Source organism: Triticum dicoccoides, chromosome 2A (genome assembly GCF_002162155.2).
Source record: "Triticum dicoccoides isolate Atlit2015 ecotype Zavitan chromosome 2A, WEW_v2.0, whole genome shotgun sequence".
NCBI classification, from domain to species: domain Eukaryota; kingdom Viridiplantae; phylum Streptophyta; class Magnoliopsida; order Poales; family Poaceae; genus Triticum; species Triticum dicoccoides.
Window position 1 is genome coordinate 703,792,609 of NC_041382.1, and position 14,063 is coordinate 703,806,671.

The following is a 14,063-nucleotide window of genomic DNA, read 5'->3' on the forward strand; positions in this document are numbered from 1 at the left end:
CGGGGCGACATCACAGAAAGGGCTTTTATAGAAAAGTAAAATACAACAATGCCACAGTCGGATGTCTGAGCGACATCGCAGAAAGGGCTTGAAAAGAAATGCCACAGTCGGACGTCGGGGCGACATCACAGAAAGGGCTTTTATAGAAAAGTAAAATACAACAATGCCACAGTCGGATGTCTGAGCGACATCGCAGAAAGGGCTTTTATTCACAGGTAAGTAATACTCATAATAAACATTTAATTCATAAGAATAAATGGGTTAGTCCATCCACAGGGATAATCATTTAACCGGAGTTAGCATTCGAGTGAATCACCGGAGTCTCTGCCATCAAAACTGACATTTGATTAGGATAAGATAATATCGACCTGGGACAGGGAATAGATGATTTGGAGGAATATATGACTCTGCAGAGTTTGTACAAAAATTTTCCCACAGCCAACGGATTTCCGTAGTCACGAAGGACTAGTTCCGTTTACGGTATTTCGGAAGAAAACACAGCTAACCAGTACACACCCATCCTACCTCTCGATGCTAGGAATCACCCTAGACATCGTCCAAGAAAAACTTTTGAGACAGGGAGATCACAATCTCGAATAGCATGGGATCAAATTTATATACGCGCGCTCTAAGGGGTGCCCCCCTCTCGGTCCCAACCGGAAACACCCATGCCCCCTGACCGGATGACTGGCTTTAATCCAGGGCCATGGAACCATCATCACGGCCTCTCCTTTTGGTGTGTACCAGAAAAGCGGTTTGCAACTTACTAAACCATATTCCTTGCGGAAAACATGTGGTAGTACAGGGAAGGAAATGAGAGGAACTGGACCGATACGGTTTGACACTGAAGTCACATAGTCTGGCGTAAGACTGGCATGCTACGACACTGCCATCTCACCCATACTCATGCCAACACATGGCCATTCATCCTCACATCCATTCACATATGGATCATCGAACTCACTTACCTCATTATCACATAAAATAACGTTCATCGATTTGCTTCTCAATATGCCATAAAACTAACTAAATGCAAAACATGCCAAGACACTCATCATATCAAAAGTTCAAACATGCTTGCCTGGTTCAGAGTAGTCGGAACCTAGCTCGGTGAAGTTCGCGGCTCCGTCACCTCCTTCGGTATCTACGGTATAAAGAAAATATATGCTCTATCGTAAATACCAAGGAGTGCACAGAAAGTATACCAAATATTTTTCAAATAAATATGATAAAAAACTAGACAAAATTTTAAAGAGAACAGAAAAAGAATCAATCAAAAATACTTTTCTGTTTAAAAGTTATAAGGGTTTTTGTCCAGGGACTCATCTGTAATGAAACTGAAGATTTCCAGGGGCTAGCTTATAAAAAACAGAAAACGTTTCGGCAGAACTACGCCAGCCCAAAGAGAAAACGCATTTTGCCCGAAGGCGCTTCCAGAAAACGATTCAACCAGAGAGGGCAGAGAGGCTGACGGTGGGGTCCACTCGTCAGGTTTGAACTTCAAAAAAAAGGGGGCGAAGCTCGTCGGCGCCCGAGAGCCGCGGTGGTCGCCGGCGGCGATCCACGACGAGGCAGGGGGATCGGAGGGTACCTCCGTGCTCAGGGTGCCATTCCGCGTCGGTTGGTGGTGGTGGTGGTCGCCGGCGAGTACCACGTCGACGGCGAGCTTTGCTCCGGCGGACGGCGGCTCGGGTGGTCGAGGGGCTCGTCGGAGAGGGCTGCAGAGGTCAAATTGAAGTGGGGGTTAGGCTCCTGGTAGCTAGAGAGGGTAACGGACGGGGTTTGGGCGTCGGAGATGGCCTCACCGGAGTGAATCGTGGTGGAGGCCGAGGAGGATCGGGGCGGCCGGAGTTGGGGGGGAAGACCTCCTCGGGGTCCCCCTAGTGGCCTGGCGTGGCGTTGGTGAGGAGTGGGGATGAGGCATGCACGAGGGTGATCTCGGGGGCCCTTTTTATAGGCGGCCCGAGGCGGTTGCCGTGAACGGGGATCTCCGGCGAGTGATTACGGCGGTGCCGGGGATGTGCAGGGGGATTAGGGGCTTGGGCATCGTCGTTGAGGTCCACCGGTCCCATTTAGGCGCTAAACGGGCTGGGACTTGGTGCTATGGGTGAGCTCGACGGAACGGGGGTGGCGCGGCCCGTCGGCGGCAGGGAGCACGTTCCGTGCTTGCCGGGCCACGGCGACGGTGCCACGGGCGTGCGCTGGCACGGCAGGGACACGCGGAGAGCCAGGGGGTGTTGGGCGGCGCCGGGTGGCGTGGCGAGAGGGCTCGGGCCCTTGTTGGCCGCCACGGGAGGTGCAGCCACCGCAGAAGCTTCCAACACCGGCGAGGCTCGCTGCTACCGACGCCAGGAATCGGCCAAGCGTGCGTGCGGTGTGCTGGCCAGGGAGAAGAGGCTGCGTGCAACGCGCCAGGGCGCACTGTGACCGCGTGACCGAATCTGACGAAGGAAGAAAGATAACTGAATCTCTGAACTTTCTGAATTTGCAAAGGAATAGTGCAGCTCAGGTGTTTCGACAGAATGTTTTTGGCCTCTGGAGATTTTTCCTTGAGCTGATTTTTGGTGGAGTGGCTTCTCATTGCTCAAGTAGGCTGCCGGAATTTTGGTGGGATTTTTGGAGCAGTGTAGATATGAATTTCATCAAATTTGGCAAATCTGGTCCAAACTTGCAGAGACTGAATTTTGAAAAATTTGAAAAGAGGAGGAGTGGATCAATATGGTTCTGGGTTGTGGGTACAAAGGACTATCCAGGAGAGTTGGTTTGAGGTCAAAACTCAAATGAAAAAGAGTACTTGCTTTGAAAATCCCTCAGGCTCCAAATAATTTTTAGAATTGATTTGAGAGGAAAAATAATTAGAATAAAATCCAAAACTTGTTTGGATTAGTTGGGACAGAGAACTTAGGTTGATCACAAGGTGTAGGGGAGGTTTTGGAGGGGTTTTACCACATGGGCAAAAATGCCAAGTCATGGGTGGTTCCAAGATATGAAAATCACAAATTTTCATGGAGTTCTTTTTAAAAGAAAAAGATTAAACTCCAAAAAATGAATTTTAGAGGGAACCAACAGAGAAGAAGTTTCAAAAGATTCAAACACCAATGTTTTAAAAAAATCCTTATCAAAGCAAAGGAAGTTTTTTAAGAGGAAGGTTTTCTGAAAAAAATTAAATGGCCTCTTTTCAAAGAAAACCACAAAGTTTTTGATAAAGGCCAAATTAAAATTTTGGAGTGTCACAACACCTACCTCCTTAGGAAAAATCTCGTCCCCGAGATTTTAGCTAATCCTTAAATAAGTGGGGATGCTTTGTCCGAAGAAAATCCTCGCTCTCCCAAGTTGCTTCACTGTCAGTGTGATTGCTCCACTGGACTTTGAAAAACTTGATGGTCTTCTGTCGGGTCCTCCTCTCAGACTCCTCTAATATTCTTATGGGACGTTCCCGATAAGTGAGGTCTGGCTGCACGTCAATGTTTTCATGGGATACTTGTTTCTCTGGGTTGCTTACGCACTTCCTTAATTGAGAGACATGGAACACGTCATGAATGTCGGACAAGTCTTCGGGTAAGTCTAGCTGATAGGCTACGGTGCCTCTTCGTGTCACTATGCAGAATGGTCCAATGAATCTTGGTGCTAACTTTCCCTTAATCTTAAACCGTTGCAATCCTCTCATAGGGGACACTCTCAGGTATACGAACTCACCGGGTTCAAAGCTGACCCTACGATGTTTCTGATCATAATAACTCTTCTGTCGACTTTGAGCGGTCTTAAGTCGGTCTCTGATTAGCTTGACCTTTTCCTCGGCATCTCTGAGCATGTCTGGTCCGAAGATGCGGCTGTCTCCGGTGTCTGACCAATTTAACGGGGTACGACATCTTCGTCCGTATAAAGCCTCAAATGGTGCCATTTGTAGGCTGGCCTGGTAGCTATTGTTATACGCGAACTCGGCGTATGGCAGGCTTTCTTCCCAACTGGTTCCATATGTGAGGACACATGCTCTCAGCATGTCTTCTAAAACCTGGTTTACGCGTTCTGTTTGTCCATCAGTCTGTGGGTGGTATGCGGTACTGAAGGCTAGTTGGGTTCCCAGAGCCTGTTGTAAATGCTCCCAAAATCTTGAGACGAATTGGGTGCCTCTGTCGGATATTATAGTCTTCGGGACACCGTGCAGACAAACTATGCGGGAAAGATAAATCCTGGCAAGCCTCTGAGTGTTGTAGGTTGTCTTCACTGGAATAAAGTGTGCCACTTTGGTCAACCTGTCAGTGATGACCCATATGGCATCATTCCTGTGTCATGACCGAGGTAGTCCGACAATAAAATCCATCCCTATTTCATCCCATTTCCACTCAGGTATTTTGTTCGGTTGCATTAGTCCGGCTGGTCTCTGATGTTCAGCTTTTATGCGTTGACATGAGTCGCAACATGCAATGAAGGTGGCTATGTCCCTCTTCATACCGTGCCACCAAAATCTTTCCTGAATATCCTTATACATTTTGGTTCCTCCAGGGTGAATTGAATATGGAGTGGTGTGTGCTTCAGCTAAAATTTGCTGCTTAAGGTCTTCTATGTTTGGCACGCAGAGCCTTTCTCCGTACCATAATATTCCTTCATTGTCTATTACGAATTCCGAGGCCTTGCCCATACTCAACTTTCTTTTGATGCCTTTGATGCTGGTGTGACCGGGCTGAGCTTCTTTAATTTTCTCCACAAGGTTGGGTTGTATTTCCAAGTTTAATATGGTGCCTTCTGCTACCATTTTCAAGTTGAGCTTGGCAAATTCTTGTTGGAATTCGGGCCTCAAGCTGTGTAGATTGTTTTCGTCGGAGCTGGGGTTCCGACTAAGGGCATCGGCCACTACATTTGCTTTCCCTGGATGATAATGGATACCAACATCATAATCCTTTACCAACTCCAACCAACGTCGTTGCCGTAAATTTAGTTCTGGCTGCGTGAAAATATATTTGAGACTTTTGTGATCCGTATATATTTCACATCGATTCCCGAGTAAGAAATGCCTCCATTCCCTGAGTGCATGAATAACTGCTGCCATTTCTAAGTCATGAGTGGGATAATTCTCCTCATGCTTGCGAAGTTGCCTTGAAGCGTAGGCGACAACCTTGCCTTCCTGCATCAATACGCATCCGAGACCCTTTCTGGACGCGTCACAATATACTTCAAAATTCTTGTGTATGTCAGGTACAATTAATACCGGTGCTGTCGTTAACTTCCGCTTTAGCTCTTGGAAACTTTTCTCGCAGGCTTCTATCCATTCAAACTTCTTATCTTTCTTGAGCAACTGTGTCATAGGCTTGGCTATGGTGGAAAATCCTTCAATAAATCTGCGGTAATATTCTGCCATTCCCAAGAAACTCCGAATGTCTGTTACGCTAGCTGGTGACTTCCAGCCAAGTACGGCCTTGACTTTCTCCGGGTCCACTGCGATACCGTCTTGGGTCAACACGTGGCCTAGAAAGCCTACTTGTCTTAGCCAAAATTCGCACTTGCTGAACTTGGCATACAATTGGTGTTTTCTTAGCTCTCCTAGCACAATCCTGAGATGTTCTGCGTGCTCTTCTGGTGTCTTGGAGTATACCAGTATATCGTCGATGAATACCACGACGAACTTGTCCATAAACTTCATAAATACTTTGTTCATGAGGTGAACAAAATATGCTGGGGCGTTAGTTAATCCAAATGGCATCACTGTGAACTCGTACAGTCCATATCTGGAGGTGAAGGCTGTTTTGGGGATATCTTCCGTTCGTACCTTCAATTGATGGTATCCTGACCTTAAGTCAATTTTTGAGAATACCTTGGCCTGAGCGAGTTGATCAAACAAATCGTTCATCCTTGGCATTGGGTATTTGTTTTTGACTGTGACCATGTTAAGTGCTCGATAGTCAATACACAATCTCAGCGTTCCATCCTTCTTTTTGGCAAATAAAATTGGCGATCCCCAAGGTGAGGAGCTGGCTCGAATGTATCCTTTTTCCAGTAATTCCTTTATTTGCTTCTTCAACTCTATCAACTCGGATGGTGCCATTCTGTATGGTTTCTTGTGTATGGGGGTGGTTCCTGGTGCTAGCTCAATGCGGAATTCTATTTCCCGGTCTGGTGGCATGCCTGGTAGTTCTTCAGGGAATACATCTGGAAATTCACACACTACTGGAACCTTGTTTAGCTCAGAAACGTCCACCTTATTTAATCTCAGTTGCCGGGGTATTTTTCCTTCCTTGGATGATACTCTTATTGTCTTCCCTTGGTGGTGTGTGAGAATTACGGTCCTGTTGAAACAGTCGATAAAACCCTTATTGGTGGCTAGCCAATCCATTCCTAGGATGACATCCAGTCCTTTATTTTCCAACACAATAAGATTTGCGTGAAACTCCAATCCTTCGAACTCAATGACCACATTCTGACAATAACTCTGAGTAACTTGCTGAATCCCAGGGGACTTGATGATCATGGATTTCTCCAGGGGAAGCATCGAAAAATTATTTTGCAAAGCAAAACTTTTCGAAATGAAAGAGTGAGAAGCTCCAGAATCAAACAAAACCATTGCAGGTATTGTGTTGACAGGAAACGTACCGAGTACGATATCCGGAGCATTTTGTGCCTCCTCTTTGGTTACGTGGTTCAGATGACCCTTCCTGTGGTTATTGTTGGGATTGAAATTGTTTCACTTGGGCGCGGAGTTGTTGCCGTTGTTTGGCTTTGGGGTTGAATTCCTTGGCTTGGGGCACTGTTTGGCATAGTGCCCTTCTTCTCCACAAGCGTAACAGGTAACGCCGGGGCGATAGGTGAATTCTTTGCCTCTTGCATGATAATTCTTGATTGGGCGTGAGACGTTGGATGAGGATTTGTGTGTCCCACCCTTTTGAAAATCTGTCCTGCTTCGGTGATTGCGAGCATGGTTAGTCTGGTCCCTTTTTCGCTTGCGGATATCTTCCAGACTGCGTCTCTCATTTTCCAGAGTAATGACTTTGTCCACTAGTGTTTTAAAATCAGGAAAAGTGTGCACGACCAGTTGGCATTTAAGCGCGGGCGCCAGACCGTCAAGGAATTTCTCCATCTTCTTGATTTCCGTCATACGCTCTTCATTGGCGTAGCGGGACAATAGAGTAAATTGACTGTTGTAATCTGACACTGTCATGTTCCTTTGTTTGAGGTCATCGAACTCTCTCTTCTTGATTTTCATAATACTCCTAGGAATGTGTGCACCACGGAAACCTTCCTTGAAATCATCCGAGGTTATGTCATTTTCGTTGGGATGCATGTGCAGAAAATTCTCCCACCATGATGCGGCTGCTCCTGTGAGATAGTGTGGAGCATATAATACCTTTTCGGGGTCTGAACATTTTGCAATAATTAATTTTCTCTCCATATCTCGAAGCCAGTCCTCGGCTTCAAGAGGCTTGTCAGTATGAGAAAATGTTTGAGGACGTGTCTTCTGTAGCTCAAATAACTTGGAATGCTGCTGATACTGTCCATGGTGATTTCCCATGTTGATGACCTGGTTCATCATTTCCCGATGTTGTTGCTGACTCTGCTCATAAAGGCGGCACATTTGTGAAAGTGCCGATTCACTGCCCTGTTGGCTTGACTGTCCCTGAGTGAACTCGTTGCTGGGTTGTGCATCATAAATTTCCCCTGGTGGAGTTGGCATGGAGCGAGTCCAAGGACGAGACATTTTTCACTCTGGGGAAATGTTTTTTGTAAAACTTATAAGAAAAGCGGAAAGAGTCGCAAAAACAAATCCATAAATGCATAAGGCTGGCAAATAGAATTAAATAACTCAGCTTACTTAAGAAAAACAAAACGACTTGCGCACGAAGAAGGACTGCTCATTACATATCTTACACGCGGGCGGTAATTATACAATACATCACTCAGGATATGCGTACATAATCCTGACATGTTATTTAGGCTAGTGCACTTCTCCAGATCCTACATGATGCGCAAACAGGCTACTTCTCACAACCTATGTACATATCTTACAAAGCGGTACATTACACGGCAGCTAGGCGTACTCAGGCAGAGATGTTGACGACCTCCTTTGCCCTGCCGAGGGCGAGGCGTAGCGAGGTTGGGGACTCGACTTCCTCCTCGCTAATGGGCTCCATACGTGTAGTGTTGCGCAGAGTGGACGGAGCGGTTGCCAGGGGCGGAGCAACACGTACAGGAGTGGGCGCGAAGGGTGGTGCAGTGCGCGCTGAAGTGGGTGCAATGACTTGGTTGAATTCTTCGGTAGAAGGCAGGCGACGAGTGGGCGTAAAAGATGCTGATGACGAGACAAAAGTCAGTGGCGGTGCGATGGGTAGGAGCTCCCTCCTGTTGGCAGCACAGCCATGAACTGAGTCCCTGCGGGTAGCTACGAAGTCGTCCACCAGGTTGTCGAAGGCTGCCTCCAGGGCCCGGAGATACTCAATGAGCATCTCAAAAGCCTCGTCTCGCTCTCCTCTGGGGCAGGAGTATGCGTAGTGACAGGTGTAAGGCACATGGCACGGAAGATAACGGTAACGACGAGTCTTCATCACGGGAAGGACATCCCTGAGACGAGCTATCGCCTCACGGGCTGCCATCTGCATAGCATGCCTCTCCGTAGGCATGGCTCTTCCCACGAACCGGAAGCGGCGTAACTCACCACGCCCTCCCTTGAACTGCACTGCGGCCTGGTGCATGGTCAGACTGTCGTTGACTCGGTGCTGGCAGAGTGTGAAGACTGGGCGCACGCATGGCTCTTCCCACGAACCAGTAGCATATAATATATTACAGGGTCGAACTACGGTTGCTCAAACAAATTATTACAAGCACGCCAAAAATTATACATAATGGCGGACATGACACAGTGGTGTGGAGGCATACTACTAACTCGAGGATAGGGCGGTGGTGGAAAAACACAGCGGGGAGAGAAATACAAGACTCTAAGTCTGTCATCTCATCGAACGTCGAGGTGAGGCTCGATGAATTTATTTGGTAGCGGAAGCGGATATATAACAGTGACCAAATCCAGGGTCGCACGAGACTGACTGGGACTCCTCTAGGTGTCGGACTCGCTATCAAACTCTTCATCCATGAGATCGCCTTCGTCGGCATCTGGCCAAATCAACAAGCCAGTTTGTACTTTGAAAGTACTCGCAAGACAGTTCGGACGTAAGATATAACAAATGCATGCATGGATGCGTCATGAATATTTCACCAATGTACATTTCAAAAATTAGCATAACAAGGTAAGTAAAAAGGGAAACGGCGGTAGTCCGCCTGAAATCCCAACAGAACATAAATAACTACCGATCGGGTGTCTGAAGCGACGCCTCGAAAGGTGAACAAATAAATATAAGGAAATGATGCCACAGTCGGGCGTCTTAGCGACACCACATAAAGGGCTTAAAAAGAAATACCACAGACGGATGTCGGAGCAACATCACAGAAAGGGCTTTAAAGAAATGCCACAGTCGGACGTCGGGGCGACATCACAGAAAGGGCTTGAAAAGAAATGCCACAGTCAGACGTCGGGGCGACATCACAGAAAGGGCTTGGAAAGAAGTGCCACAGTTGGACGTCGGGGCGACATCACAAAAAGGGCTTGAAAAGAAATGCCACAGTCGGACGTCGGGGCGACATCACAGAAAGGGCTTTTATAGAAAAGTAAAATACAACAATGCCACAGTCGGATGTCTGAGCGACATCGCAGAAAGGGCTTGAAAAGAAATGCCACAGTCGGACATCGGGGCGACATCACAGAAAGGGCTTTTATAGAAAAGTAAAATACAACAATGCCACAGTCGGATGTCTGAGCGACATCGCAGAAAGGGCTTTTATTCACAGGTAAGTAATACTCATAATAAACATTTAATTCATAAGAATAAATGGGTTAGTCCATCCACAGGGATAATCATTTAACCGGAGTTAGCATTCGAGTGAATCACCGGAGTCTCTGCCATCAAAACTGACATTTGATTAGGATAAGATAATATCGACCTGGGACAGGGAATAGATGATTTGGAGGAATATATGACTCTGCAGAGTTTGTACAAAATTTTTCCCACAGCCAACGGATTTCCGTAGTCACGAAGGACTAGTTCCGTTTACGGTATTTTGGAAGAAAACACAGCTAACCAGTACACACCCATCCTACCTCTCGATGCTAGGAATTACCCTAGACATCGTCCAAGAAAAACTTTTGAGACGGGGAGATCACAATCTCGAATAGCATGGGATCAAATTTATATACGCGCGCTTTAAGGGGTGCCACCCTCTCGGTCCCAACCGGAAACACCCATGCCCCCTGACCGGATCACTGGCTTTAATCCAGGGCCATGGAACCATCATCACGGCCTCTCCTTTTGGTGTGTACCAGAAAAGCGGTTTGCAACTTACTAAATCATATTCCTTGCGGAAAACATGTGGTAGTACAGGGAAGGAAATGAGAGGAACTGGACCGATACGGTTTGACACTGAAGTCACATAGTCTGGCGTAAGACTGGCATGCTACGACACTGCCATCTCACCCATACTCATGCCAACACATGGCCATTCATCCTCACATCCATTCACATATGGATCATCGAACTCACTTACCTTATTATCACATAAAATAACGTTCATCGATTTGCTTCTCAATATGCCATAAAACTAACTAAATGCAAAACATGCCAAGACACTCATCATATCAAAAGTTCAAACATGCTTGCCTGGTTCAGAGTAGTCGGAACCTAGCTCGGTGAAGTTCGCGGCTCCGTCACCTCCTTCGGTATCTACGGTATAAAGAAAATATATGCGCTATCGTAAATACCAAGGAGTGCATAGAAAGTATACCAAATATTTTTCAAATAAATATGATAAAAAACTAGACAAAATTTTAAAGAGAACAGAAAAAGAATCAATCAAAAATACTTTTCTATTTAAAAGTTATAAGGGTTTTTGTCCAGGGACTCATCTGTAATGAAACTGAAGATTTCCAGGGGCTAGCTTATAAAAAACAGAAAACGTTTCGGCAGAACTACGCCAGCCCAAAGAGAAAACGCATTTTGCCCGAAGGCGCTTCCAGAAAACGATTCAACCAGAGAGGGCAGAGAGGCTGACGGTGGGGTCCACTCGTCAGGTTTGAACTTCAAAAAAAAGGGGGCGAAGCTCGTCGGCGCCCGAGAGCCATGGTGGTCGCCGGCGGCGATCCACGGCGAGGCAGGGGGATCGGAGGGTACCTCCGTGCTCAGGGCGCCATTCCGCGTCGGTTGGTGGTGGTGGTGGTCGCCGGCGAGTACCACGTCGACGGCGAGCTTTGCTCCGGCGGACGACGGCTCGGGTGGTCGAGGGGCTCATCGGAGAGGGCTGCAGAGGTCAAATTGAAGAGGGGGTTAGGCTCCTGGTAGCTAGAGAGGGTAACGGACGGGGTTTGGGCGTCGGAGATGGCCTCACCGGAGTGAATCGTGGTGGAGGCCGAGGCGGATCGGGGCGGCCGGAGTTGGGGGGGAAGACCTCCTCGGGGTCCCCCTAGTGGCCTGGGTGGCGTGGCGAGAGGGCTCGGGCCCTTGTTGGCCGCCACGGGAGGTGCAGCCACCGCAGAAGCTTCCAACGCCGGCGAGGCTCGCTGCTACCGACGCCAGGAATCGGCCAAGCGTGCGTGCGGGGTGCTGGCCAGGGAGAAGAGGCTGCGTGCAACGCGCCAGGGCGCACTGTGACCGCGTGACCGAATCTGACGAAGGAAGAAAGATAACTGAATCTCTGAACTTTCTGAATTTGCAAAGGAATAGTGCAGCTCAGGTGTTCGACAGAATGTTTTTGGCCTCTGGAGATTTTTCCTTGAGCTGATTTTTGGTGGAGTGGCTTCTCATTGCTCAAGTAGGCTGCCTGAATTTTGGTGGGATTTTTGGAGCAGTGTAGATATGAATTTCATCTAATTTGGCAAATCTGGTCCAAACTTGCAGAGACTGAATTTTGAAAAATTTGAAAAGAGGAGGAGTGGATCAAGATGGTTCTGGGTTGTGGGTACAAAGGACTATCCAGGAGAGTTGGTTTGAGGTCAAAACTCAAATGAAAAAGAGTACTTGCTTTGAAAATCCCTCAGGCTCCAAATAATTTTCAGAATAGATTTGAGAGGCAAAATAATTAGAATAAATCCAAAACTTGTTTGGATTAGTTGGGACAGAGAACTTAGGTTGATCACAAGGTGTAGGGGAGGTTTTGGAGGGGTTTTACCACATGGGCAAAAATGCCAAGTCATGGGTGGTTCCAAGATACGAAAATCACAAATTTTCATGGAGTTCTTTTTAAAAGAAAAAGATTAAACTCCAAAAAATGAATTTTTGAGGGAACCAACAGAGAAGAAGTTTTTTAAGAGGAAGGTTTTCTGAAAAAAAATTAAATGGCATCTTTTCAAAGAAAACCACAAAGTTTTTGATAAAGGCCAAATTAAAATTTTGGAGTGTCACAGTGCTGAGGTCCCCCCCCCCTATTACGGAGGATCGCGGATTCAGCGCGAAGCACCAAGCCAGTGCGGTAAGCTGCTCTACCTTTCACAGGATACTTATTTTTTCATATAGATTGACTCCATGCGGGATCTAAACTCCCGTACCTTTGACAGGACTGGCAGAAGATGGCCGGACAGATCGACTGTCCGGCTCCTTTACCCGAAGGCCCCGCAGCCGCTCTTCTGGCGAAGATGTTGACTCCGGCCCCTTATAAGGTGCCGGAGAAGACCAAGAAGGCCAAGGGAACTCGAAAGAGTTCCCGACGCCAGGCGTCGTTGGACTCACCATCCGATAACTCTGCGGCGCACTCTTCCCCTGAAGACGAGGAAGAATAAGAAGAGGATGCTCCCCCACCGACTGGGGGAGACAAGAAAAGGAAGGCCGCCCCAACTGGGGAGGCCGGAGGGTCCAAGAATGGAAGGACTCTCCTTCCGGACAGCTCCACCGCCGCCGACGAAGGCGAAGATGAGTGGTTGCCCAGGGCCAAGCCCCCGGGGAGATCGTAAGTATTCGGATACCAAAGTAACCCATAGGATTCCTTTGTCGCACTGTTTTCCCTAACGCCGAACACAATTATGCAGGCCGCCCCGAGCCAGTATCGATGTATCATCCGACGGCTCCTTGGGCTTGTCGGACATGGATAGCGAGCCAGTCCCGACCGCCACCTCCCCTCATCCTGCCGACGACGCCGAGGTGTTGTCTCAAGAGGCACCGGATCGAGGGGAGACAGTCCCGGAGGCTCCTCAAGGCGACCTTCCGGACTCTGGGAGCCAAGGGGACGGGGCCCCCGAGAGCTCCGAGTTCGTCCATCAGCCGAACACTGCGCCGGACCCTCCAGCGGTTCCAGGCTCAGGCAGGTGGCCTCCTTCTAAGAGGGGAAAGACGCCTGTGCCGGTGACCTCTGTCCATCTAGAGGTGCCGGACAATCTGCTGGAAGCGCTTCGCAGCGCTTCCATCGACGAGGAGCACCGCACTATCATGAGTGCGGTGATCCAGAAGGTTCAGTCCGCCAAGAGCGGATTGACTGAAGCCTGTGCCAGCCTTCTAACAGGCTTCGAGGTAAGTGCTTCAAAAGGTAGTAGAAATATTACCGCATAGACAGTAGCCCCTGATGCTTTGTTCGGTGTTCACAAAGAAAAGCCGAACAGAGGATCAAATAATATCGCAGGAGTCTAATATAAGTATGTCAATATGCATATGCAGGCTTCGCTGCTGGCGTCCGCCGCACTGACTGCGGAGGTCGTCGTACTGAAGCAGGACCTCGAGGGGTCTAGGAAAGAGCTCGGCCTTGCTAAGAGGAATCTCGAGGAGAACAAGGGTAAGTAGTACCCCGTCTATAGATATGTATATATGAAAAAGGACGTGATTGCAAAATGACAGGATCATCGTATGTTTGCCAGGGGCCACGACCGAGGTGGCGATCCTGAAGCAAGCGCTAACCAAGGCCGGAGATAAAGCGGCCAAGGAGCGCACCGAGCGAGAGAAGCACGAGGCTCGGGTGGGCGAGGTGCAGCAAGAGCTCCAAGCTCTCGTGACGAAGCACGAGGCGTTGGAGCTTGACTCGAAGACGCGAGAGTCTGAGCTTGCCGTGGCCCT